Below are 27918 nucleotides of genomic sequence, written 5' to 3' on the forward strand. Positions count from 1 at the left end.
CATACTCCACATAAGTTCAAATAAATGAAGAGTTAGGGCTTGGAGTTGTCATGGAAAACAAGAGGTTGTCGACGTTTCGACCCCCAGAAAAATGCAGGTAATTCCTATTATCCTTGCCGTGGGGTCTTCATCAGGACGGGTGGTGGGGCAGGTAACCTATTTAATGTATACAGATAGTTAGTTGACTGACAAAAAGATGTGTAAATGTACATCATCCAATTAAAATAGCAACACAGTTAATTAAGTATGCGGGCAGTGGGAAGCCTCAGAATACAATTGGAATTAACCGAATATCAATTGAATACTATTTACTTAATAACAGGAATAGGAATTACCTGCATTTTTCTGGGGGTCGAAACGTCGACAACCTCTTGTTTTCCATGACAACTCCAAGCCCTAACTCTTCATTTATTTGAACTTATGTGGAGTATGACTTTTGTAAATACAGCAGTTTTGAACCTTCGAGTCCTTTTTGTACAGAATATGTAACTGTTTAATGGCTCACTTCTAATTTATTGATTATTCTGTCACTATATCCTCTCCCCATCACTTTTTCCTCACTTGACATCACTCACTCCCCCTTCCCTAACCGGGGCACTGTTCAACACAATAATGATTGTTAATAATATGATGTTTATCATTTTCTCCCATTGTGATTAAAACAATGTGGACCGATTCAGTCTCTGTTTAATTTAATAATTGAATTTCCTTTATAAATTGTCCAACAAAGCTGGGACCCCTTCCTCTTATTACTTAGCTCACCCAGGTTCCAGTAACTATAGTTGGGTACAACCCGTACTTTCATACACACTCCAATGATGGGCACAATTGTTTCAGGACCCCAGTGGGGGTCCCGAGGGCCAGTGCTGCCCGTGCCTTCCTCCGGATGTAATTTCTACAGCTGCCTGCCTGAGAGAGGGAAGCTACAAAGATGGGGCAGTTTTGGTTCAGAGAGCCCCTCAGTGGGGGCCCCGAGGGAGCAGTTATACCAGGGCCTGTTTACCTCACCCACAGCTGCGCCACACCAGCGCGGGCAGCTGCAACGTTTTGGGCATATTTGTTTTATAGAGTCCCAGTCGGGATCTCAGGGAAAAGTGGCCCTCATCCTCCTGGACCGCTCCGCTGCGTTCGACACTGTCTGCCACCGCACCCTAGCCCAGCGCCCCAACAACATCGGTATCCAAGAGAAGGCACTGGAGTGGACCATCTCGTTCCTCGCTGGAAGAACACAAAGAGTCCGCCTCCCCCCGTTTCGCTCCGAGGCCACCGAAGTCATCTGCGGCGTCCCGCAAGGATCTTCACTCAGCCCCACCCTCTTCAACGTCTACATGAGACCTCTTGCAGCCATCGCATGCCAGCACAACCTCAACATCATCTCTTACGCCGACGACACCCAGCTGATCCTCTCCCTCACCAGAGACCCCGACACCGCCATAACCTGCCTACACGAAGGGATGAAAGACGTTGCCAAGTGGATGAAGGACAGCCGCCTGAAACTGAACACGGACAAGACGGAAGTCCTCATCCTGGGATCCTCGCCCTCCGCCTGGGACGACTCCTGGTGGCCCCCAGCCCTGGGCACCGCACCCAAGCCAACCGACCACGCACGCAACCTGGGCTTCATCCTGGACTCCTCCCTCTCGATGACCAGACAAGTCAACGCCGTCTCCTCATCGTGCTTCAACACCCTGCGTATGCTTCGCAAGATCTTCCGCTGGATCCCGACCGAGACCAGGAAGACTGTCACCCAGGCACTCGTCACCAGCCGTCTGGACTACGGAAACGCCCTCTAAGCCGGAACCACAGCCAAGCTACAGAAAAGACTCCAGCGCATCCAGAACGCCTCCGCCCGACTCATCCTGGATGTCCCCCGACGCATCCACATCTCCAGCCACCTGAGGAACCTGCACTGGCTCCCCGTCGACAAGAGGATCACGTTCCGGCTCCTCACCCACGCACACAAATCTCTCCACGACCTGGGCCCCAAGTACCTCAACGACCGCCTGACCTTCTACACGCCCACCCGCCAGCTACGGTCCACCAGCCTCGCCCTCGCAGCCGTACCACGCATCCGAAGAGCAACCGCCGGAGGAAGATCCTTCTCTTACCTGGCTGCCAAGACGTGGAACTCCCTCCCCATCCACCTTCGGCTGACCAAGGACCATCTCACCTTCAGAAAACAACTTAAGACCTGGCTGTTCGAGCAGTAGCATACCCCCTCCCCCAAGCGCCTTGAGACCCCCCCGGGTGAGTAGTGCGCTATACAAATGGTATGATTGATTGATTGATTGATTGCCAGTGCCTAATTTCCTCCACAGCTGCATGGCAATTAGCAGTAGCTGCCACGTTTGGGCCATCATTTCTTTGGGGGCATTTTGAGTGAGACAGGAGTAACTTACACTCTGCCCCAGTGGTATTGCGAACTTGTGGATTCTGCCGCATTGGCAGCCAGCCCAGAAATTTTGGACATAGGGCATTTGAGCCCTCTGAGAAGGCATGTTCGCCAGGGGGACTGTTAGGTTGATAGGGCGCCAGGCCCTAATGTGATTTATGTGGTGTGCAGGAATTGTGATTCATGTACTGTGATTTATGCACCCTAATTTATGCCTCTAGTGTAGTTTATGTATGAGGTTATTTGCATAGTGTGGTTTATGCTTGTGGGGTTATTCTCTACTGTGATTTATGCCCCTAGTGTGATTTATGATTAGGAGGTTATGGTCTAATATGTTTAGGCTTATGAGGTAGGCGCAGAATCTATTTCACGCCTGATGTGATACTGTGCATAATATGATTTGTGTTGCAGGATATAATGCTGAGTACAGTGTTTGCCAATAATTATTGGTTGTGTTCTACATTTATTATTGGTTCTACATCTACTATTTTCACTTTGTGATGGTTCTCATAGTGGCCCAATTTGCCCTGTCATGTGTATATAATCCCCTGTAAATATTGCCCAGTGCCAGTTGGCACAGTGTATATTGCGTGATTACTATTCTAATGTGTTTATGATAATACAAAGGCTATTTTTATAAAAAACCTTGTGTGGAGTTCCTTTTGTGGTGTGCCTAGCTTGTTGTTGCGGGGTGTGTATTGCGCAAACACTTTACACATTGCCTCAGGGATAAACCTGAATGCTCGTGCCAAGCTTCCAAGGGGATGAGCAGGGGTTATCTTCAGCGTGTTACTCCATTGCCCTGACTAGAGTGGTGGTTTCTGTCTGGCTTTGGCGCAAGCCTTAGACAACCAGAAATCCCATTTATAACATCTATGTGTTAGGTGTGTTTTTGACTAACCACGGAGAAAAACAGGGCACAGTGTTGTTCGACCCTGTACCAAATGTTCAGGCCAAGTCCCAGGAAGAAGCACTGAATAGTAAAACATGCACAGTGTTCTTCAGGAATAATATTGTGGCACAAAAACAAACATGGTACTTCATAACGTGTGCAAAGCAAAGCGGCCTACATCTGAGTGAGACTTCTAGCTGCAGATTTCTTACCTTTGAAATTCCCAAGCATTAGACTGGATCTTTAAAATTTTGTGTGAGCAGTATCCCTGCTCTTTCGGATGGCTCCCTTCGGCTCTGCGTGGCATCATCGGTGTTGTTGACGCCTGATGTGACATTGCGGTTAACAATATAGGACCCACCGAGGTGCATGGACATTAGTTATTTTCTTCCCACGCCAGTTAATGCTGATCCAGTGAACAGCTTTCACTCTGTCTCCTTTTAACAGAGTTTTTTTATGTTTTTGTCGAGGATTTTTTCATTGTGTCTCGAGGGATGACCCCTCTAGAAAGGTAGTATTTAAACTGTGTGGTGCCTGTCACCGCGCCATGTCAGTTACCGACCCGCACCTTGTATGCTTATGGTGTTTCACTTTCAGCGCGACCATGACTCAAAATCGTTCTCGGACTTCTGGGCCATGACGCCGAAGGTTTTGAGGGACCAGTCCCTAAAACTGCCTGCAGCTGGTCAGTCAACTCCTTGGAGGTCCTGGTCCGGATCGAGGAAGAGAAGGTTACCCTGAGTCATCTTTGTCTCACTCGAGGTCCTAGGGACACTCAGGAAAGAAGCATATAAAGAAGTCTAAGTGGACTTTGACTTCATCTCATCAGTTGAGGATTGACAAGACGAGTGACGAACATTGACGTTCCAGGCACAGTTCTGCGTTGCCTTTGGCAAGTTTTACTCTGTGCCTTTCCCCGTTTCCTGGAGCCAGAGTGACCCCGCTCAGGTAAAAGAATGTTACAAAGCCATGCGCCAAGTATTTGATGGGGCCGATCCATCTGATGTGCCTTCAGGCCCCGCGGAGTCAGAAGAATCCCCACCAGGATCCACGCCGACGGCTCCAGCCTCGACTTCTGTGGGGTCTCATGGATCTGATTAATGATCCAGATCAGCGCCGGTTGTGCCAATACGACCTTCCCCGGCACCAGTACTGATGCTATTGGTGCCACCAGCGCCCATAGGGGCGCCAGCCCATTGTAATTTCCGACGACTCAGAGTCACATCAGCATCTTGTTTTGTTCAGAGAGGAATTTACAGCTCTCCAGGCCAAAGGATCTATAGAGAATTTTTCCCTTTCAGAAGTAGGCAGTGGTTGTGTTAGACCTGGCACCATTGGCGTGGGTCTCCCTTCCATTTTTGCTGTTGCCTCCTGTGTTTTTCTGATGTTAGATGCTTTGGGCACTGTGCCACTGCTGTCCAGTGCCACAGTGCGAGTGCTCCCTACTGTAAATTGATGTATTGATAGAGGTTCTATGATTGGATATTTGGTTTACTTGTCAGACCCTAGTACAGTGCACTGAGTGTGCCAAGGGCGTGTAAATCCAAATGCTGCTAGTGGGCTTTCAGCATTGGTTGTGCCACCCACAGAAGCGGCCTTGTAAAACGTGTCTAAGGTTTGCCATTGCAGAGCCTGCGTGCAGTCTGGTACTGTCATGCTGACTGGGCAAGTGCACCCACTTGCCAGTCCCTAAACCTTTCCTTTTCTTCATATTAGTCACCCCTATGGTAGGCCCAAGGGCAGGGTGCATTGTAAGTATAAGGTAGGACAAGTCCTGATGTGTGTTACATGTCCTAATAGTGAATTACAGCCATTTTTGTTTCTCACTATTGCAAGGCTACCTGTTCTCCATATACTAGAATGGGCTGCTGGATTGTTACATGTTTATAATCCTAGCAGACTCAGAGAACATGGTAGAAATTTGAGTTTAGTATGCCTGGACTCAGAATAATAAAATACATCTTTTAGTAAAGTTTATTTTAATATTCTGTGTTTGCAGATACCACTTTTAGAAAGTAGGTATTTGCTTGCCTAACCATTTGAGCCCGCCTCTGCTAGGTTGTGTATTCCTTGTCTGGGTTTGTGTGTGACAGGACTGGAGAATTCCAGGAGACAGGCTGGGGCAGCCTGGTGGTGAATAGGGAGATCTGCAACCAGATGGGAGGAAGGAGTTGCACCTGGGACCTGAATAGGACTGTGCCCGCCCCCACAGTGCTGGCTCCACCCCCTGTGGTGCGTCTGATGTCTCTGCCCTGCAAACTGAAAGAAGAGAAGGAAGACTGTCAACAAAGTGCTCCTGGACTGTACTTGCCTTCCACAATGCTGGCTCCACCTCCTGTGGGGCGTCTGATATGCCTGCCCTGTGCTGTGAAAGGGAAGGAGAGTCTGGTAAACAGAGTGCTTCAGAACTGGCTTGAACTACTGGGCACTGGCCCCTCTCCCCTCAGAGAACAAAGGATTTTGGGGTATAAGTATTGGGACCCTGATCCCATGAAATTAGATCACTCCTGGAACTGACAAGAAGAAACCTCTGCTGAGGAGAAGGAACCTGAAGAAACTGAGGAGAGACTATTCCCAAGCTGAAGTGCTGCTTGGGGGATTGGCCTGCAGTGGTTGCCTGGCTGCCTAGAGAGGAGAAAGGACTTTGTGGATTTTACCTCTGCATTCAACTTGTGCTAAAAAGATCTTCAAGGGCTTGGAAGAGAGCTTGCCCCCTGACCGAAGTCCCAGGACCAGTGGGCTTCACCAGCCTTTGTGAATTGCTGCTGTTCCAGTGGCTACAGAGGCAGGGAGCTGTGACCGACTCTCACGACCGGCCCGGTGTCCTGTTGGCACCGCACTTAGCAACGTCCGCCTTGAACAACGCAAGCTCTGTGCTCACAGACTCTGTCTCGACGCCATCAACGAGCCGTAGCCTGCACCGCGACTGGAAGGACACCGCAACGTGCAACACCTCGCTACACCAACTCAAACTGGTCTGACCGACGCGTCACTGCTGCTGACTTCAAGTTCAAGTTCAAGTTCAGAAATTTATATAGCGCAAAACTCACCCAGAGGGTCTCAAGGCGCTTGGGGGAGGGGGGTGCATTTACTTATCGAATATCCAAGTTTTTAGTTGTTTTCTGAAGGAGAGGTGGTTCTGAGTAAGGCGGAGGTGGGTGGGGAGAGAATTCCAGGTCTTGGCCGCTAGGTAGGAGAAGGATCTGCCCCCCATGGTGGATCTATGGATGCGTGGGATTGCGGCGAGGGCTTGATTGGATGATCGTAGTTGGCGGGTGGGGGTGTAGAAGGTCAGTCGTGTGTTGAGGCATTCGGGTCCAAGGTCGTAGAGGGCTTTGTGTGCGTGGGTGAGGAGACGAAACGTTATTCTCTTGTTGACGGGGAGCCAGTGGAGGTCTTTCAGGTGACCGGAAATGTGAGCTTGACGAGGAATGTCCAGTATGAGTCTGGCTGAGGCATTTTGGATGCGTTGGAGTTTTTTCTGTAGTTTGGCTGTGGTTCCGGCGTAAAGGGTGTTTCGGTAATCCAGACGGCTGGTGACCAGGGCGTGGGTGACCGTCTTTCTTGTTTCGGTGGGGATCCAACGGAAGACTTTTTTGAGCATGCGTAGGATATTGAAGCAGGATGATGAGACGGCGTTGACTTGTCTGGACATCGAGAGAGAGGAGTCTAGGATGAAGCCCAGGTTGCGTGCGTGATCCGTAGGTATGGGTGCGGTTCCCAGGGCAGGTGGCCACCAAGAGTTGTCCCAGGCATAGGGGGATGAACCTAAGATGAGGACTTCCGTTTTGTCCGAGTTTAGTTTTAAACAGCTGTTCTTCATCCATTCGGCTACTTCATTCATTCCTTCATGTAGGTTGGTTTTGGCGGTGTTTGGGTCTTTGGTGAGAGAGAGGATAAGCTGGGTGTCGTCTGCGTAGGAGATGATGTTGAGGTTGTGTTGGCGCGCGATGGATGCGTGGGGGCTCATGTATACGTTGAAGAGGGTGGGGCTGAGTGATGATCCTTGTGGTACGCCGCAGATGACTTTGGTGGCCTCTGATCTGAAAGGGGGGAGGCGGACTCTCTGGGTTCTTCCGGCGAGGAACAAGATGATCCATTCCAGTGCTTTTCCTTGTATTCCGACATTGTAGAGACGTTGTATGAGGGTGCTGTGACAGACTGTGTCGAAGGCTGCGGAGAGGTCAAGTAGGATGAGGGCAACCGTTTCTCCGTTGTCCAGTAGTGTTCGAATGTCGTCTGTTGCTGCGATGAGGGCGGTTTCGGTGCTGTGTTTGGCTCGGAAGCCGGACTGTGAAGGGTCAAGGGATTTGTTGGATTCGAGGAAGGCGGCGAGCTGACTGTTGACGGCTTTCTCAATGACTTTGGCAGGGAATGGGAGGAGCGAGATGGGGCGGTAGTTCTTAAGTTCAGTGGGATCTGCTGTGGGTTTCTTCAGAAGGGCGCTGAGTTCGACATGTTTCCAGCTTTCCAGGAAGGTAGCAGAGTTGAGGGAGCAGTTGATGACATCGTGGAGATGGGGTGCGATGATAGAGTCTGCTTTGTTGAAAATGTGGTGGGGACAAGGGTCGGTTGGCGATCCTGAGTGGATGGAGTTCATCAGTCGGATGGTGTCTTCGGTGGTGATTGGGTTCCAGGCGTAGAGGTTGTTAGAATGCGGTTTAGGTTCGGGGGTGGGTGAAGTGGGCTGGACTTTGGATTGTTTTTTGAAGCTGTTATGTATGTCGGCGATTTTGTTGTGGAAGAATGAGGATAGAGAGTGGCAGAGGTCTTGGGAGGGGGGGATGTCGTTGGTGCCGGCGGTGGGGTTGGTAAATTCTTTGACGATGTTGAATAGTTCCTTGCTGTTTTGGGCGTTGTTGTCAAGTCGATCCTTGAATGCTGATTTCTTGGTGGATCGGATGAGTTGGTGGTGTTTGCGGGTGGCGTTCTTAAAGGAGGCCAGGTTGTCAGTGGTTGGGTTTTTTCTCCAGGCTTTCTCGAGGGTACGACAGAGCTTCTTGGATTTCTTAAGGTCGTCGTTGAACCAGGGGGCTTTTTTGCTACCTTGCTCGATTTGATGGTATTTCAAGGGTGCTAGTTCGTCTGCGCTGTGGGTGATCCATTGTGTGATGTTGGTGGCTGCTTGGTTTGGGTCCGATGATTTGGCAGGGGGGTTTTGGTGAAGCTATGTGAGGAGCTGGTCGGTGGTAATTTTGTTCCAGTTTCTTCGGGGAATAGGTTGTGGGGGGTTGTGGGTCGAGGTCTTTTTGTAGTTGAAGTGAACGCAGCTGTGGTCCATCCAATTGAGAGCTGTGGTGTGATCGAAGGAGATGTGCATGCTGGAGGTGAAGATTGGGTCAAGCGTGTGTCCGGCAAGGTGGGTGGGGGTGTCAACAAGTTGTTTGAGTCCGAGATTGGCTAGGTTGTCTAGAAGGTTGGTGGTATTGCTGTCGTTTTTCTTTTCCAGGTGGAAGTTCAGGTCTCCCAGTAGGATGTAGTTCTCGGAGGGGAGGGCATGTGGGCTGATAAAGTCAGTGATGTCTTCGCTAAATTGTGTACGGGGTCCTGGTGGTCTGTAGATGAGAGTGCCTCTGAGTGTGGTCTTGGGGTCGGTGTGGATCTGGAAGTGAAGATGTTCGGCGGTAGCGAGGTTATCGTCGGAGCTGGTCGTGATGCGGATGGTGTTTTTATGGATGATGGCGATGCCTCCTCCTGTTTGGTTGGTGCGGTCCTTCCGGATGATCTTGTAGCCGTCCGGGATGGCTATGGCGATGTCGGGAGCTGAAGAGGCGTTCATCCAGGTTTCTGTAAGGAAGGCGACGTCCGGAGATGTGGTGTCGAGTAGGTTCCAGAGTTCAATGGAGTGTTTGTGGATCGAGCGGGTGTTGAGGAGGATGCACTTCAGGTGGCTGTTGTCGGGGCACTGTTTGGAGTTTGTGGATTTGGTGTGGGTCCTGATGCATTCGAATTTGCAGGAGTGGCAGGTGAAGGGTCCATGGGTGTGTCCCGGGGCAGCCAGGTAGCATTGTGGTGAGCGGCCGGGGTTTAGAGCTGAGAGGGTTGCGGCGTCGTATGTAATGCGGGCGGAGTGGATTTTGCGGGGGTCAGGGTGCCTGACACTGGGCGCGGTCCAGGCGCGGACGGGCGTAGACGGGCTTACCTTTGGCGCGCCTTCGGCGCGCATAGGGCGCTTCCGCTGCGCGTGACCGCTGCTCGCAAGTGCATCTGGCATAAGTGGATAGTGAAGGGGGCGGAGCGAGGGAGGGTCAGCTGGGAGGCGGGAGCGGGGAGGAGAGACGGGCCAGGAGTAGTCACAACAACAAAATGGCAGCACAAACAGAAAGCGAAACAGGGGCACAGCCGGAGTAAAGCAATGATCTGGGCAGTGGTAGCGGCACAATCAGGCACAAATAAATGATATTGCAGGCGATGCGAGCAGTGCTAAAGTAACACCAATGAGCACGAAAATAAATTAGCAGGCGACAATAATGTCACAGCAATGCAACGCAAATGAGCACAATTGATAATTAGCAGGCTACGATACCAGGCGCTATGTCACAGGCAATGCGACCTCAATTGCAGGCGATATCAGGCAGCAAGGAGGAGAAGCGCTGTAAATTTAGGATGGTCAGGGAGCGTGGGGAGCGACCGCTTCGGAGCAAGCCCAGATGGTCACAGCGTTACTTTAGATGGGGCGAGCCTTCTCTATCAGTGGGAGGGAGGGTCAGCTGGGAGGCGGGAGCGGGGAGGAGAGACAGGCCAGGAGTAGTCACAACAACAAAATGGCAGCACAAACAGAAAGCAAAACAGGGGCACAGCCGGAGTAATGCAATGATCTGGGCAGTGGTAGCGGCACAATCAGGCACAAATAAATGATATTGCAGGCGATGCGAGCAGTGCTAAAGTAACACCAATCAATGAGCATGAAAAATAAATAGCAGGCTACAATAATGTCACAGCAATGCAACGCAAATGAGCACAATTGATAATTAGCAGGCTACGATACCAGGCGCTATGTCACAAGCAATGCGATCTCAATTGCAGGCGATATCAGGCAGCAAGGAGGAGAAGCGCTGTAAATTTAGGATGGTCAGGGAGCGTGGGGAGCGACCGCTTCGGAGCAAGCCCAGATGGTCACATCGTTACTTTAGATGGGGCGAGCCTTCTCTATCAGTGGGAGGGAGGGTCAGCTGGGAGGCGAGAGCGGGGAGGAGAGACGGGCCAGGAGTAGTCACAACAAAATGGCAGCACAAACAGAAAGCGAAACAGGGGCACAGCCGGAGTAATGCAATGATCTGGGCAGTGGTAGCGGCACAATCAGGCACAAATAAATGATATTGCAGGCGATGCGAGCAGTGCTAAAGTAACACCAATGAGCACGAAAAATAATTAGCAGGCTACAATAATGTCCCAGCAATGCAACGCAAATGAGCACAATTGATAATTGGCAGGCTACGATACCAGGCGCTATGTCACAAGCAATGCGATCTCAATTGCAGGCGATATCAGGCAGCAAGGAGGAGAAGCGCTGTAAATTTAGGATGGTCAGGGAGCGACCGCTTCGGAGCAAGCCCAGATGGTCACAGCGTTACTTTAGATGGGGCGAGCCTTCTCTATCAGTGGGAGGGAGGGTCAGCTGGGAGGCGGGTGCGGGGAGGAGAGACGGGCCAGGAGTAGTCACAACAAGAAAATGGCAGCACAAACAGGAAGCGAAACAGGGGCACAGCCGGAGTAATGCAATGATCTGGGCAGTGGTAGCGGCACAATCAGGCACAAATAAATGATATTGCAGGCGATGCGAGCAGTGCTAAAGTAACACCAATGAGCACGAAAAATAATTAGCAGGCTACAATAATGTCACAGCAATGCAACGCAAATGAGCACAATTGATAATTAGCAGGCTACGATACCAGGCGCTATGTCACAAGCAATGCGATCTCAATTGCAGGCGATATCAGGCAGCAAGGAGGAGAAGCGCTGTAAATTTAGGATGGTCAGGGAGCGACCGCTTCGGAGCAAGCCCAGATGGTCACAGCGTTACTTTAGATGGGGCGAGCCTTCTCTATCAGTGGGAGGGAGGGTCAGCTGGGAGGCGGGAGCGGGGAGGAGAGACGGGCCAGGAGTAGTCACAACAACAAAATGGCAGCACAAACAGAAAGCAAAACAGGGGCACAGCCGGAGTAATGCAATGATCTGGGCAGTGGTAGCGGCACAATCAGGCACAAATAAATGATATTGCAGGCGATGCGAGCAGTGCTAAAGTAACACCAATGAGCACGAAAAATAATTAGCAGGCTAATTTCGAGTCCTGTGACCGCACCAGAGTTGGGCACCGCCTCTCACACGTCGCGACGCACCGCCTAACTTGCACCGCTGTCTGGACTGACCGACGCCAGCCCGCATAACTCCGACTCGAACGCCGCACCGTAAAGCTGGAAGCACTGCAACGAGCAACGTCCGCCCCGAACAACGCCTGCTCTGAGCTCACCGGCACCGTCAACGAGCCGTAGCCTGTACCGCGACGGAAGGGACACCGTGACCTGCAACGCTTTCTTTTTGTACACCGCGACGATCCCCGGAACCGGCTCGCACATCCGTGCTGGCCGCCTCAAGGAAAAGGTACTGTGTTTGAGTCTGTCGACATTTTAGTGGGCCCGGACTGTCGCGGTCCGCTGGATTTGTTAGACTATGTGTTCTTTCAGCACGCCGTAGCCGGACAAGGCTAGCGACTTGCACAGAATTTTGATTTACACCTTTTTAACCAGAACTCTTGAAATTTAATAGTACTGTGGATTCTTTTTGTCGTTTATTGGTCTTATGATAAGTCTATATAAAGTATACTTATTTTTTATATAAAAACTTGTGTGGTGGCCATTTGTAGTGTTGTCACTGAGTTACTGTATGTGGTCACAAATGCTTAACTTACATCGCCTCTGAACTAGCCTTGACTGCTCGTGCCACGCCGCCTAGAGGGTGAGCAGGGGTTATTTTAAGAGGGTAATTCCCTTGCCCTGACTAGAGGAGAGGGTCCCTGCTTGTGACAAGTACCTATCTGTGCCAACCAGTGACACCCAATTCTAACAGGTTATAATTCCCGCTACTTTCTAATGCACAAAAAAGATCAAAGGTCTTCATCTTATGATAGAACTTCAGACCGTCAATCTCTTCCTCAAAGATGAGATATTCAGGATGCTTAGGTTGGCTCAGGTCTTGTCTGTTCTAGACCAAGGAGACTGACTGGTAATGGACTTGCAGGATGCGTATTTTCACATCCCCATCCTGCCAAACCAAAGGCATTACCTGCAGTTCAAGGTAGGCCACAAGCACTTTCAGTTCTCTGTGCTACTCTTTGGCCTTACCAGTGCCCCTTGGATGTTCACCAAGGTGATGGTAGTGGGCACAGCTCATCTGCACAGGTTGGGGTAGCCAGACTTCCCCTGCCTCGACAACTGGCTGTTGAAGGCGTCCTTGCCCCAGATGGTTGTTTGCCACCTCCAGACTACGGCGGTCCTCCTGCATTCGCTGGGGTTCACTATAAAAGTGCCAAAATCACACCTGACTCCTTCTCATATACTCCCTTTCATCTGAGCTGTTCTGGACACATGCAGTTGCGGGCAAATCCTCCCGAGAAGCACATCCAGGTTATTAAGGTTAGGATACCGATGTTTCAGCCTCTTTTCTGGATTTCGGTGTGAATGACTCTGAGGCTGCTGGGACTCATGATCTCCGGCATCCTATTGGTGGATCATGCAAGATGGCATATGCAGGTTCTGCAGTGGGACCTGAAGTTCAAGTGGGCACAGCATCAGGGAAATCTCTCCGACATGTTCCAGATATCGGAGGGAACAGCAAAGGTCCTGCAGTGGTGGCTAATGAACAGTGATTAGGTCAGAGGCAGACCCCTCTCCCTTCCCCAACCAGTTCTCACAGTTGTGACCGATGCGTCACTCCTCGGATGGGGTGGCCATCTTTGAAGGGTTTCGATCCCAGAACTCTGAAATCCAATGGAGTCGGGGCTCCACATCAACTTGTTGGACCTCTGAGTGATCCGTTTGCCATTACAAGCTTCAAGGGGAAGTTGGTACATGTGTTCATGGACAACAAAATGCTATGTGCTACTTGAACAAGCCGGGCGGGCGGTTCACAGACTCTTTGTCAAGAGGTCCTGCACCTCTGGATATGGCTGGACCAACATCATGTTGCTGGTGGTTCAACACCTGGCAGGTCCTCTGAATACCAGGGCAGAAAATTCGGCCATCAATGCCTAACAGATCACAAATGGAGTCTCCATCTGGAGCTGACCTAAGGTCTCTTTCAACAGTGGGGAGATCCTTGGTTAGATCTGTTCACCTCCAAGGAGAGAGCACAGTGTCAGCAGTTTTGCACGTTGGAGTTTCCAAGGTGGCTATCGCTTTGGCACGTGTTTTGTTAGAAGTGGAGCTTAGACCTCCTCTATGCCTTTCCACCCATACCACTTCTACCCAGAGTTCTCAAGAATATCAAGAACGACCGGGCCCAAGTTATTCTAGGGGTTCTGGACTAGCCATGTATAGTCTAGTATCCTGAGCTTCTTTGAATGAGTGTTGATTCTACAATCAGGTTGTTTCATCAGGAGGATCGTCTGTAGCAGTAGCAGGGAAGGGTCCTCCACCCAAATCTGTCAACTCTCCGCCTACTTGTGTGGCGATTGAGCAGTGACAGTTCATAGCTTTTGACCGTTCTACTGAAGTCTGTAAGGTTATCTTGGTGGTCAGGCTTCTCTTCACCAAGACAGTTTATGCCTGCCGTTGGCAAAGATTTGTAAAATATTGTACAGAGAAGTCTATTGGCCCGCTTTCTGCCTCTCTTTCTGATATTCTTTTTATTCTTACCCTTGCCCAGCTGGACTCTGCTCCTGACACTCTCATGGGTTACCTTTTTGCTCTGCCCGCTTTCCTGTGGCTGTCTGACCAATCCTCTTTAGTCAAGTCTGCTATCGTAAATAGGTTCCTGAAAGGGCTTATACATATGTTTCCTCCTACGCCCTTCATTATGCCTCAGTGAGATCTGAACCTAGTTCTCACTTACCTCATGTGCACCCAATTTGGGCTGCTATGTAATTGGCCCCTCAGGTTGCTCACCATCAAAAAGCATTGCTAATGGCAATATCATCGGCCTGGAAGGTGAGTGAGCTGCAGGCTTTATCATCCAAGCCTCCCTATCTCATGATATTGCCGGATGGTGCTTCACACCAAGCCTCTTTCCTTCCTAAGATGGTGACCCCATTCTATCTGGGTCAGTCAGCCACACTGCCCACCTTTTATGCTCCTCCTCATCCCTCTAAGGAAGAGGAGCGTCTCCATCGTTTGGACCCAAAAAGAGCATGACACTCAAAAGAGTTATGGTGGATGACCAACTCTTCCAGGGTTATGTGGGATCTAAAAAAGGTTGAGCAGTGCAGAAATGAACGATTTTGTGCTAGGTTGTTATCTGTATGAAGATCTGCCATGCCCTGGCTAAGAAGCAGCCTTCCGAGGGCTTACAAGCCCACTCAACCAATGGGAAGGCTGTGACACGTGGAGTGCCAGTCCTGGAAATCTGGACTCATTTGGTACAAACACTACTGCCTGGACAGTCAGGTCTGCAGGGATGAGTATTTCACCCCTTCGGTCCTGTAGAACTTTTTAGTCTAGTAATTTGTCCACAGCCGACCTCCGGGACGTATGGCTTGGGTATCTATTCACAGGTAAGGAATCTGCAGCAAGAAGTCTCTATCAGATGGACAAGTTACTTACCTTCAGTAACTAATTTTCTGGTAGTCAGTCAAGTTTATTATGATATGGAACTCCTACGGAGGTCCACAAAATTACACACTACAGGTTAAACGAGAAATTATTTACATTCAAATAATTCTTCCTTTTTACCAGGCTGCCTCCTAAAAATCTATTATCATACATACTATGCAGAGTGCAAGGTATGATGATACAGTCAGCTAAAACAACAAAGTGCAAAATGCCACATACAAGAGAAAAAATAGGACAAAGCAGTCCTATGGAGCAAGAGGAAACATATTAGGAGACAAATACAATCAAATAACCAACCATCAAAATATTACAGCAGACGAAATAGAATTAAAATTACCTAATAAACAGCCAAGAAAGTTTTTTAAAAATTGATAAATCCTATAACAGACCATTTCATTTGGTGGGGACAAGATAAAAAAAATGGGCCTCATGGGCGGAAGGAATGTTACATTTGATAAATGATGGTCTTAAAAAATGGGCCTAGCCTTTTGTGGCTCTGGACACACAAATAACACTTGATTGAAATCCTGAACTTGTAAATATCACATTTTACAAATTCTATCCTCTTTCGGCGTTTTATCCAAAATGCCAGTAACTTCTCTTAGGAGTAACAAGTGGAGTCTCAATAAGAGTATCAACCTTCTAATCCCATGAGGTAGGTTCCAAGTTAAATAGAGCTGTGGTTTATTCCCCTGTGTGGTCCGACAAACTACCTCATTACGCGACTTGGGCTGACTTAAAGCAATATTTCTGGCGAGACTCATGGAGGTTACAAACTTCTTTGTAAACAGCTTCAATACAGACTTTGGCATAGGAGAGTCAGTGTTCCAGCTAAGCCCACATAAATCATTTGCTCTCTCAAAGAACCTAAAGAATGTTTATTGTTCTTTCAGTTTAACAAAGATTTTCACTCTCAAGGCAGCCCTAAGTGTACCCTCTTCCCCCCAGAAGAGGGAATTACCACACCTCAAAACCACTGCCAGGAGAGTAAGTCAAATTCAAGGTGTAAAGCATGAGGGGGCAGCCAGAGAGTTTAGGTTACAAATTTAGCGCAGGATTCAACCTTCTGCCATATTGAAGGAGAGCCAATGGTTCATATCCAGCACCTCAGCAGCGTATGGCAATGAAGGGGGGATTATAACCCTGATCACTGACAAAAACATGGCCAAAATGGCATCTCTCACAGGTTCTATAGAATCTGTTAAGTGCGCTAGCCTGGGAAACTACCCTAATTACACAAAGTTTAATATGTTATATATGTCGCCTAGTTATTGGAAAAACCTTTCCGATATATAAATAGGAATCAACCAATTCCAGTTTTTCAGACTCCAACATCCACTGAAAACTCCTCTTTATTCTGAGCCCTTTCTTACAGAAAACCAAGATCTTACTTTGGGCGATGTTAATTTTCAAGAAATGGGCTTCTGCATATTTATGGAAAAACACACTCTCTTGCAGGGCTAGAGGGATATTTATAGACCAAGCCTAAGTATTATCCCCCATAGGAATCAACAAACAACTAAAAACTTAGGGGTCTAATTGAGGATTCAACAGTAATCCTCTGCTCGTAGTCACCTTATCAATGGTACAAGGGTACGATGACAATAACACTAACAAACCAGATCACAAGATGTGAAGAACCAGTAACGTAAGTCTCCCCTGGTTTAGGATTCCCATCAACAGTCTTGTAATGATCAATATTATCATTTGGTAGTCCTTATCGGGTATTGTGTCTCTAGATCATTGAGACCGGCATACCCCGATAACCAGATACGGGGTAGCGACCCACAATCACTCGGTACTACCACATGATGTTGATATGATGGGAAGTGCAGTGTAAACAAAAGTGAGTGGTGGTCTAAAAAAGGATAGGGAACTCAACCAAGATAACTTTAATAATTGTTGGCCCCTTCCTTAATAAAAACAAGAACAGTATAATATCGTCATCGCAGTCCACACAAATAGCTGCGAGGAGACCAACATGTTTCAGCCACTAAAGGTTAACTCCTTAGGCTTTCGTCAGGGTCTCTGTTCTATAATTATACTACTGCTACAATGTGATTAAAGTGTGAAAAAAATATGGAAAAAACACACAAGTGAAAACCAGTAAAGGATATAATGTTCCTTCGACTGTATCAACTCCTCTCTTCGGCACCTGGTTGAGTATGTACCAGAGTGTCCGGGGAGTGGACCTCACCTCTTCCTGGACCTGGCTCAGGATATGTGAGACCCCGCTCTGTCCGTCGGTGTCTCAGGCCGCCTGAGACACCGACGGACAGAGCGGGGTCTCACATATCCTGAGCCAGGTCCAGGAAGAGGTGAGGTCCACTCCCCGGACACTCTGGTACATACTCAACCAGGTGCCGAAGAGAGGAGTTGATACAGTCGAAGGAACATTATATCCTTTACTGGTTTTCACTTGTGTGTTTTTTCCATATTTTTTTCACACTTTAATCACATTGTAGCAGTAGTATAATTATAGAACAGAGACCCTGACGAAAGCCTAAGGAGTTAACCTTTAGTGGCTGAAACATGTTGGTCTCCTCGCAGCTATTTGTGTGGACTGCGATGACGATATTATACTGTTCTTGTTTTTATTAAGGAAGGGGCCAACAATTATTAAAGTTATCTTGGTTGAGTTCCCTATCCTTTTTTAGACCACCACTCACTTTTGTTTACACTGCACTTCCCATCATATCAACATCATGTGGTAGTACCGAGTGATTGTGGGTCGCTACCCCGTATCTGGTTATCGGGGTATGCCGGTCTCAATGATCTAGAGACACAATACCCGATAAGGACTACCAAATGATAATATTGATCATTACAAGACTGTTGATGGGAATCCTAAACCAGGGGAGACTTACGTTACTGGTTCTTCACATCTTGTGATCTGGTTTGTTAGTGTTATTGTCATCGTACCCTTGTACCATTGATAAGGTGACTACGAGCAGAGGATTACTGTTGAATCCTCAATTAGACCCCTAAGTTTTGTGTCTTCTGCATATTTAGTCAGGGAGTCCAAGCGACGTTGTAAGCTAATTGGCATTAAATCAATGTTGGCCAAGTCATCCGCATATAATAGAGAACCAACGGACATTGCATCAATTCTAGGGGCATCCCCCCTCACTGAATTTAAGATGCCGGGAAGATCAGATATATATATATATATATAAGAAAACAAAAGAGGGGCCAGCAGGCCACCCTGCCTGAGCCCATTATGTGTTCTAATCTTATGAGATAAGCCCAGCGAACCTCCCAGGAAGACTTGGCATGAGGTATTTGAGTGTAATTCCATGCTATGACCCAGAAGATGATGAGGTATATCCATTCGAAGGAGCTTTCTCCACAGCGTTTGGCGGTCCGTGGAGAAATCCATTAATGCAGTATAGACTGGCATGCCCCGTAAAAAGCCATATTTCTCTTGAAGGTCTGTAGGACCGAATGTTGTCCGGGGTACTATGTTTAATTCTGAAAACCAGCTTGTTCTGGCGGCATAATATTCTGGTCATGGGCCCATTGTTTCAGATGACATAGTATACTTTTAGCAAATAATTTGCCTGAAGCATCTGTCTGAAGCTGGATGGCTAAGTTTTCAGACCCTTTTTATACAAAGGGACTACAACACTCTCCTTCCAAGAAAGGGGAATTTTCCCAGTTTGAAAGCAATAATTAGACAGCAGGGCTAGAAAAGCTCCCCACGCAGCTGCCTATTTTTTAATTACCACAATCGGAATTCCGTCCGGACCTTGTGCGCCAGATATTCTGGCGTTCTTTATAAACCCCATTAATTCATCCCCTGACGGGGGACCAAATTCCGAAAAAGAGGACTCATCTACCTCAATCGTTACAGGAACGACTGGACTGTTGTTCTTATATAATAGGGAGATATAATCAACCCAGTCCTTTTCTGGTATCAGAATAGGCAGAGCCTTCTGTCTTGAGTCACAATATTCTGCTATTAGGCGCCACTACTTTCTAGAATCTTTGGCCCTTGCAGCTTCCCTCAGCCCAATCCACTTAGAGATGTGCTCCCTTCTCTGGTAGAGACGATCTCTAGCTGCAGATTCCTTACAGACCCACTCATGCATCCACACTCTCTGGACTTTATAGGGCTACAGTTGCTCCCTTTTCAGGGCCCTGGTTTGGACGCACACTAGTCAGCTCACTTTCTCGCTCTGCACTTCTGGTGTGGAAAACGTGAAAAACAACTGACGTGTGCGTGCCTTGGTGGTGCCTATATAGGAGATTGCGACATCGCATCCGGCAATAACAATGCCATGCTGAGCCAAATGGAGCCACCGGAGGGCACGCAGGGGTACTGCTCACCCAAAGGTTTTCGGATCCAGTCTGAGTCCTGGGAAAATCAAAGGTAAGGAATCTGTAGCTAGATATTGTCTATATCCGATAATGCGGTACCGAAGGTAAGTAACTTGTTCAAAGTGCGCAGTGAGGCTAACATAGAGGATAATTAAAGCAGGCCTTAAGGGGATCTTACAATACACCCACCCCAGAGTGGGTGTACCATTCTTTCTGTCCCCTTTGTTGGAGGAATATGCCAGCGTCAGGGTAGACATCCCACTAGACACTAGGAAAAAAATAGGCCAAAATAGAGAATAAAGAAGGGGTCGGGCTTCCCACCCAGTCATTGGGCAGTGCTTCCACCTACAAGTGGGCACCACAGTCTTTCGGCCCCCATGGTCAATTGCCAAGGTCTATACTTTATGTGTACACCAGGGGAGAGGAAACCCCACCAGACGCCTAGGAAAAAAATGGGCCCTAAAGAAGGGGTCAGACTAACCAACTCTGTCATCGGGCCATAAATCCACTCCAAAAACAGGTGCAACAGTTTTCTGCCCCAATAGAGGCATTGGTAAGAAAAGGTGGAAGGATCCATACAAACCACCACCCTGGACTACCTTTAGATTCTAGTTTTCAGAAATGTCTGGGCTAAGTAGGTTTCCTCTGATGACAGCTGAGCCCGGGTTCAAATTCCACAGTTACCCACATCACCAAACTAAGGGCTAGATGTAGGTAATTTAAATTTACCGATTCGAAAATACAGAATTTTACCGATTCGGTATTTTCGAATCGGTAAATGATATGTGGGTAAAAAATCGGTAAAAAATACAGAATCGTTAAGATTCGGTATTTACCGAATCGGTAATTACAGATTCGGTATTTGCCATTCATTCCTATGGGCCTGGAGACCCATAGGAATGAATGTCAATTACCGAATCGGTAATTACCGATTCGGTAAAATTGGGAAAAAGTCAAGGGTGGCAGGGTGTCACTTTGACACCCTGTTGCACCCCTGATTAGTGCTTGTGTGCACATGTGGCATGTATGTCTGTCACATGGCACAGGTGTAAATGCACAGATTTGCAATTACATAGGAATAGTTGGTGGTAAATAACAAATCCTTAAAGCCCAGAAGCACTCTTTGAAGTGCTTCCTACATTTCATTTACCGATTCGGTAAATACCGAATCAGTAAATGATGATTCGGTAAATACCGAATCGGTAAATACCGATTCGTTATTTACCGAATTGGTAAATGTGCCTCCTACATAGGAAAAGTCTATTACCGGGCGGTAACGGCTGAAATCGTCCGTTACCGACCGGTAATAGCCTTCCTACATCTGCCCTATGTCTTTTGTTCTCTCAAAATTGTTGATGTCTCAAGATTAAATTTTGGATCCTTTTGTGTCAATGGTGTTAGGCCCCCACACAAGTGTGGTACCATTTACATTTTGTTTTTAACTTCTTTTTCTTTAGCAGTTGATTCATGACACGTCTCAATTGCACCGGATCACATTATCATGAATTGGCCACTCGCAGGTGGCCAGGTCTCTTTTCAAGTATCGACTTTGGCTTATTCTTAGACATTATAACTCTAAAAGTATTACTTAGGTAGTCTCAAGTCCCTTCCCCCCCACACTAAGCTTCAAAATTAGCTCACGCCTCCCTCACCATTTGATTGGATATTCCCCCGTACTGTATCCATGACCCCCATACTTTTTCAAATTTACGTGGACAGCCTCAGGAGCCGTATATGATCTGCTCCACCTGCTGGCTCCAGTCTAAGTCTTCTTTCCAGTCCATTATTGCCGGAGGTTTAGCTGCCCCCCCCCATAGCCCAGCTAGGTTGTGTTTCGCCACCGCAGCCCCTGTTCTAAGCCAGGTGCTAGCATGCTTTGGCCACTTCTCTTAAACGGACACCCCCAGCAGTACCCACTTAGCTTCCAGAGGCACTGACACATTTGTCATCTACCCCATTATGTCAGTTATTTCAGACTAATAAACTTGTATGCATGGGCAGGTCCAAAGTGTATGATAGAATGTGTCCTTCAGGCCGCACCCCCTTGGTTAGTTTGCTGAGTCTGTCCGGCCCATTTTAAGCATTCTTGTCCTGGATAGGTAGTATCTATGCAATATCCTCAGTTGCACCAAACAATACTGGGCCCTAATCGCTATCCCTCTTGGGCTCTGCAACGCTTCGGTCCATTCTTCGTTATCCACTGACCCCAGGTCTGCCATCCATGCCTCTCTAAGTGGGGCCAGGGAGTCAGGCATATTGTTCATAATCTTTTTTATATGCCAGGGAGACTGCCTTGAAGGGCATTGTGTCCAATAGCAGTCTGTTCTCCAAGGGAGAGTATTCTGGGATATTTTCCCCCTCCGGAAGATGGCTTTTCATGGTATGTTGCAGCTGTCAATAGCAAAATATTTCTGTTTGTGCCAAATCATATTCAGTCTGTAACGTTTCGAAGGGCACTAGGGTGCCCGATCTCCATACATCACCCAACTTCTCTATCCCTATCTTGTTCCATTTCGTGTATGTGCTCAGTTTGTTGACCTCACCTAAACTGTCACTATCCCACGGTGAGGTTTCTGCCGTAAGCTTCGTCCCATCCCAGGTGTGCATTGGCTGCTTTCCAAGCTTGTAAAACCATCAGCGTGTACGGCGGAGCCCACTCTTCCTCCGTTTGCCATATGAACACGCTGGGTAGTGTCTGCTCCCCATAGCTAAGTGGTCCATTCTGTATGAAGGTTCCGATCGGTCCCCAAACACCCAGTCATTCACTACCGCCAGCTGGGCGGCCCATTATTAAGCTTGGATGTCTGGGATCGCCAGACCCCCGTCATAGACTCCCCGCTGTAATTTGACCAGCTCAATTTGGGCTGCCCCACCATTCCACAATAGGGATCTCAAAATTCTATTAATTCTACAGAAATAGGACTCAGGGATTTTTACTGGAGTATTTCGAAGAGTGTATAACAACCGCATTTCATTTTGAAAAGGACCACCCGTCTCATCAATGAGAGGAGAGTCTTCGCCAATAATCTGCATCCATTTGAAAGCGTTCAATTTGAGTGAGAACATTACAGGATAAAAAAATAAATAAAAAAAGGTTCTTGTCTTTAGTAACATTAATCCCCAGGTACGTGAATCCATCCTTAGCCACTGGGGCTGGGCATTGAGTTTGTAGGGTCAAGGGGCCCGGAGAAAGCGGGAAAATCAGGCTCTTATCCCAATTGATTTAGTACCTAGCTTAACTCCAGAACAGGTCAAAGATATTTGGAATTATCGGTGTCGCGTTTCAGCGGTTAAGCCTGCACACGGAGGTGTTTGGGTTGTTTGTGCCGACACGTCGTTAACAGTGGAGATAAAAACCATATATATATATATATATATATATATATATATATATATATATATATATATATATATATAACTATATCTACTTGGTGTTCTTCTCATTAGTAGCTTTGTTTACTTGGTCAAGAGTTTCCTTATGTAAATACCCCAACTGAGTCTCTATAGCTGGGTTTATTGTCTGTGATAGAATTCTCACACTGTTACTTTATTTCTGTGTAATAAATCTCTGAGTCTCTCAAGAAATGTGAGCAAATAAACAAGAAAAGTATATCTTAGATAAGTCTCTAACGATATATGAGTCTCTGATATTCCGGGAAAAAAGTTTCTTCAAGGAAAGAAACAAATTTGGTAGCTGACTGAACTCAGTCTCAAGTATAGTAAGTCAACTGAAACAATGTATCTCTGGATACTCCTCGTCAGAAATTACCCGGAAAATAATATGGCCAAACTGACGACTTACCGCTGCTGCGGGAAACTCTCTTGGTTCTTTGTCACAAATTGCTGCTTAATACTCACTAAATAGTTTAGCCTACCAAAACTGCAGCCACAATGAGGAAATGCGACTGCTCTTGAAAATCTCCAGTTGAAGTGCGCACCATGCCACGCGAGAAGCGCGAGCACAGCTGCGCTTACAGAAGCTTCAACAACTAGACCAGCAACCAGATGAACTTCCACCGGTGGCCATCTTGGAATTCCGCCGCGAGGAAGTCAACAGGTAATTCAGCCAAAAGGAAACCCATCTGCAGGGCATGACTCAATGGAGTCGTGAATAGTACGTCTGCACCTCTCTACTGACAGCAGGGAGTAATTTAAGAACTGGAGAAGGTCTGCACTGTCCAGCCCTGACAGTACCCCCCACTAAAACTCCTCCCTCCACCTCCATCGGCTTATTTGTGGTGTCTCTTATGAAATTCTCTAACCAACCTAGGAGCATGCACATTAGTCTTTGGTTCCAAAATTCTTTCTTCAGGACCAAAACCTTTCCAGTCCACCAAATAAAACAACTTTCCTTTCTTAACTTTAGAGTCTAAAATCAGTTTTACTTCAAATTCTTCCTCCGACTGAATTTGATTGGAAGTGAGAGGTCCTTTCTCTCTCAACTCTGGGGGGCTCTTCTTTAATAAGGAGACATGAAAAACTGAATGTATCCTTAACCTAGGGGGAAGACGAACCTTCACACTAACAGGTTTTACTATCTTCTCCACTGGAAATGGACCAATAAATCTAGGTTAAAACTTTCAGTTTCCCTTTAAACGCAGATTTCGCGTGGAAATCCATACCTTATCTCCAGACTCATAAAATGGGTTTGCATGTCTCCTCTTGTCTGCTTGTTTCTTGTAAGAAACCTTTGCCCTAATAAGATTGTTAGTGGCCATCTGATAAGCCTTTTGGAGTTCCTGAGCCACCACCTCTACAGCTGGGACTTCACTCTCTTGCCTTCCCACAAAAGTGTTTGGATGTCTTCCTGAATTTAAATAAAAAGGAGAGAACCCTTTGGAAGAATGCTCAGCATTATTATAAGCAAATTCTGACGCCCAAATTAAATTTGGCCACTCCTCTTCATGATGTTATGTTATGTTAGGGGTTTTAGGCTGTAGTAACAGGAGCTCACTATAGCTGAGATGTGGTCTTTCATTGTTAGGGCTTGGTCTAATTTTAGTCCCAGATCCATCAGGAATAAATGCGAATAATGCCACAACTCCTGATTTACTCTTTCCGTCTGCCCATCTGTCTCTGGATGGAAACTAGAAGACAGACGGGAGTCAACATCCAACCTTTTCAAGAAAAGTCTCCAAAAATGAGAGATAAATTGTGGGCCCCGGTCAAAGATAACCACCTTTGGAATACCATGTGCCTTAACTACAAGTGGGGTGAAATGAGGAGCTAATTGAGTAGCATTAGGAATAGATTTTAACACCATCAGTGCTACATCATTTCCCCCTCAGGGCTGGCACTCATTTTTTCCCATTGTTCATGACGAGCTCAGCTCGTCATCAGCACACGAGCAGTGTACTGCATGACGAGCTGAGCTCGTCATGAGCATGGAAGGGGTTAAAGGAATGAAATGGCTCATTTTAGTGAAATGATCCACCACCACCCAAATGGCTGTGAAACCTTGACTAGAAGGGAGTTCCTCAATAAAATCCATGGAAACAGTATGCCACGGATAAGGAGCAGGGGGAAGGAGAAGCAACAACCCTTAAGATGCCATTCTAAGAGATTTTCCTTTAATGCACTGCTCACAAGAGGCAACATATTGTCCCACCTGAGTCTCCATAGCCGGCCACCAGAATTCTCGTTGCATCAATTCAAATGTCTTCTTAACACCTTTGTGACCAGTCAGTAAATCATCATGAAAATGTCAAATAACCATCATTTGAAACTCATCATTGGGAATGAAAAGTTTTCCTTTGAAGAATGGTCTGCCACTCTTAACTTCTCTGTCAGAATCTTCCTTAACCCACTCCTCAAGATCCAAATAGCTGAAGGATTGACGCAGTATGTCCTCAAATTCAGGAAACAAGATAATTCCAATTAGCCTCTCCTTCGGAATGATCAACCCCTTCTCAAAGGTCGGTGCATCTACTCCAATGTCTAGACGTGACAAAGCATCAGCCTTTCCATTGGTAGAACCAGGCTTATAAGTCAACACAAAATTGAAATCTGCAAAAAATAAAGACCACCACAGCTGCCTAGGGGTCAAAGTACGTGATGACTTTAAAAACTGTAGGTTCCGATGATCTGTTAACACAGTGACTTCGTGCCAAGCACCTAACAAATAGTGCCTCCACTCTTGAAAAGCATCTTTTACTGCCAGTAGCTCCTTATCAGCAATGGAATAATTCATCTCGGCCGGAGTCAGTTTGCGAGATCGATAAGCCACCGCGTGGAGTTGACCTGTATTCCTGTCTCTCTGCTATAATATTCCTCTGATAGCTAAATTGGAAGCATCTGCTTTGACAAAGAAAGACTCTTCAGGATTTGGATGCAAAAGAACTGCGGCTGAGATAAAGATTTTCTTTAATTCATTAAATGTTCCTTCAGTCTCGATGGTCCAATCAAACTTGGCACCTTTCTTCGAAAGTCGAGTAAGCGGGGAAACCTTCCCTGAAAAGTTTAGACTGAAACGTCTGTAAAAATTGCCAAATCCAATGAAACTATTTACTTGTTTCACGTTTTGAGGAGAGGGCCACTCCTTGATAGCCTTCACTTTAGCTTCATTCATGGAAACTCCTTCAGGTGAAAGAACAAAACCTAAAAATTTCACTTGGCTGGAATTAAAAACACATTTTCCCAGCTTCACAAAAATTTGGGTTTCCAGTAACTTATTCAATATTGTTCGGACATGCTGGATATGATATTTCATGTTTTCCAAAAAGATAAGAATATCATCAATGTAGACGACTGCAAAACGGTCCAAATATTCCCTCAAAACATCATTTATAAAATGCTGAACGGCAGCAGGAGCATTACACAGGTGAAAGGGCATGACCTGGTATTTTAACAGACCTACTCTAGTTTGGAATGCTGTCTTCCATTTGTCGCCTTTGGCCATGCGCACTAGATGGTAAGCTCCCCTTAAATCAAGCTTTATATAAACCAGTGGTCCTTTGACTTGATCTAACAATTCGTAAATTAACGGCAATGGGTATCTGTTCTTCTTGGTGACAGAGTTTAAGGCTCAATAATCTATGCACATTCTCAGACTTCCATCCTTCTTGGGAATAAAAAAAGCGGGGAAGAAACAGGTGACTGAGATGAGCAGATACATCCATTAGCAAGATACTGGTCTAAGTATTGTTTGAGATGCTGATTTTCCTTTCCAGAAAGAGCGTAGATTTGACTGCAAGGCAATGAATCCCCAGGATCCAAATCTATCTTACAGTCATATTCTCGATGAGGGGGCAATTTATTAACTTCCTGCTCATCAAAAACTGCAGCCAAATCTAAGTATACTTGTGGAATCTCTTGTGTTTCGTTGTCTGTAGTTTGTGAAATGGACCTTCTGTAGAAAATTCTCAAAAATTCCCTCTTAAACTCCTCAAACTCATACAAAATTGGATTGTTATTATTTACTAATGGCATTGACCAGGCTGCAGCATCACCACTCAGGGAGGACAATAGGAAAGCCACCTTGGACTGATCCTCTTAAAAATAATGGGTCTACAAAGAAAGTGTAAAGAGCATTGTTTAAGGGAAATTTGGACCTTCTGAGGTTCCCCACTAAACCTTTCTGGAGCCGCCAGTGGAATGGTAGGGGATATTATATGAATTACATGAGTGGTTAACTCTGCAGCTGACGGAGCGGGAGCAAATGACTGGGACTTATTTTCCTTGGGGCCTCAAATCGAACCCGCAGAAAATTCTTCAAACCTCTGTCGCAAAAACTGAGCGTCTTGATGGTATTTCCTAACCTTCTCTCTAAGGGATTTATTCTCAGACATAGTATCACTCAACTGTTTCTGTAACCCATCTAGCACTGTGGCTAAGGCCTTAACATCTATTCCCTCAGCCATTCTGCTCAGGCGGAAGTATTTTGGATGGGCACTTTAATCTGTCAAGTACCTTCACCAGAACTTCAAGTTTCCGCAGGAGCAGATGATAACTCCGCAATTCCCAAACTCTGATACTGCGGACAATAGGCTCACAAGTAGCAAAGAGGGGGAAAGGGGATTGGGAAGAAAAGAGAGACCACCACTTCTTCACTTCTTCTGGACTGGACTGCAAGCGGTAATCCTTGTATTCGTCCTGTAAATAGAAAACTCTGTAAACACTATAGTCTTAATTCCTAATTCATAACATTTTTCAACCCTCTAGTTACCTGTCCTAGTTTAGTGGCTAGCTGCTCTCTGGTATTAAATTCTACAAAGTTTTTACATGAACAGATGCTTCTCCCTACATGAGTGTAGTATTGCTGGTAAGTATCTGCAAAAGAGAGTTATAAGTCACTAATGGGAATCACTCACTGAATATATCAATTTGCCTAATCTTCTTCACTGTTACCTGTATACAACCTTGTGAACCCTTCAAAATATTACTGTAGAATGACTTTCTAATCTTCTCTCTTTAGATGGTGTTGGAGGACTGATACCAAACTCCTGACTGCATTCCGCAGAATGCGTAGGATGCAAGATCCTCTATCAATGTTGGTAAGTACAATTGTATATGTATATATATATATATATATATATATATATATATATATA

At 46.7% G+C, this 27918-nt stretch overlaps 1 long non-coding RNA gene across 5 annotated transcripts in view; it reads left to right on the top strand.

Moving 5' to 3' along the window:
• Positions 1–27918, top strand: part of LOC144753476 (uncharacterized) — a 485329-nt gene that overhangs the window by 93307 nt on the left and 364104 nt on the right. For all 5 annotated transcript variants that reach the window (XR_013594380.1, XR_013594378.1, XR_013594381.1 and 2 more), the window contains exon 2: positions 27783–27861. This is a non-coding gene — a long non-coding RNA (uncharacterized LOC144753476). The remainder of the gene's footprint in view (positions 1–27782; positions 27862–27918) is intronic.

This window comes from Lissotriton helveticus, chromosome 5_1 (genome assembly GCF_964261635.1).
Source record: "Lissotriton helveticus chromosome 5_1, aLisHel1.1, whole genome shotgun sequence".
Classification (NCBI taxonomy): domain Eukaryota; kingdom Metazoa; phylum Chordata; class Amphibia; order Caudata; family Salamandridae; genus Lissotriton; species Lissotriton helveticus.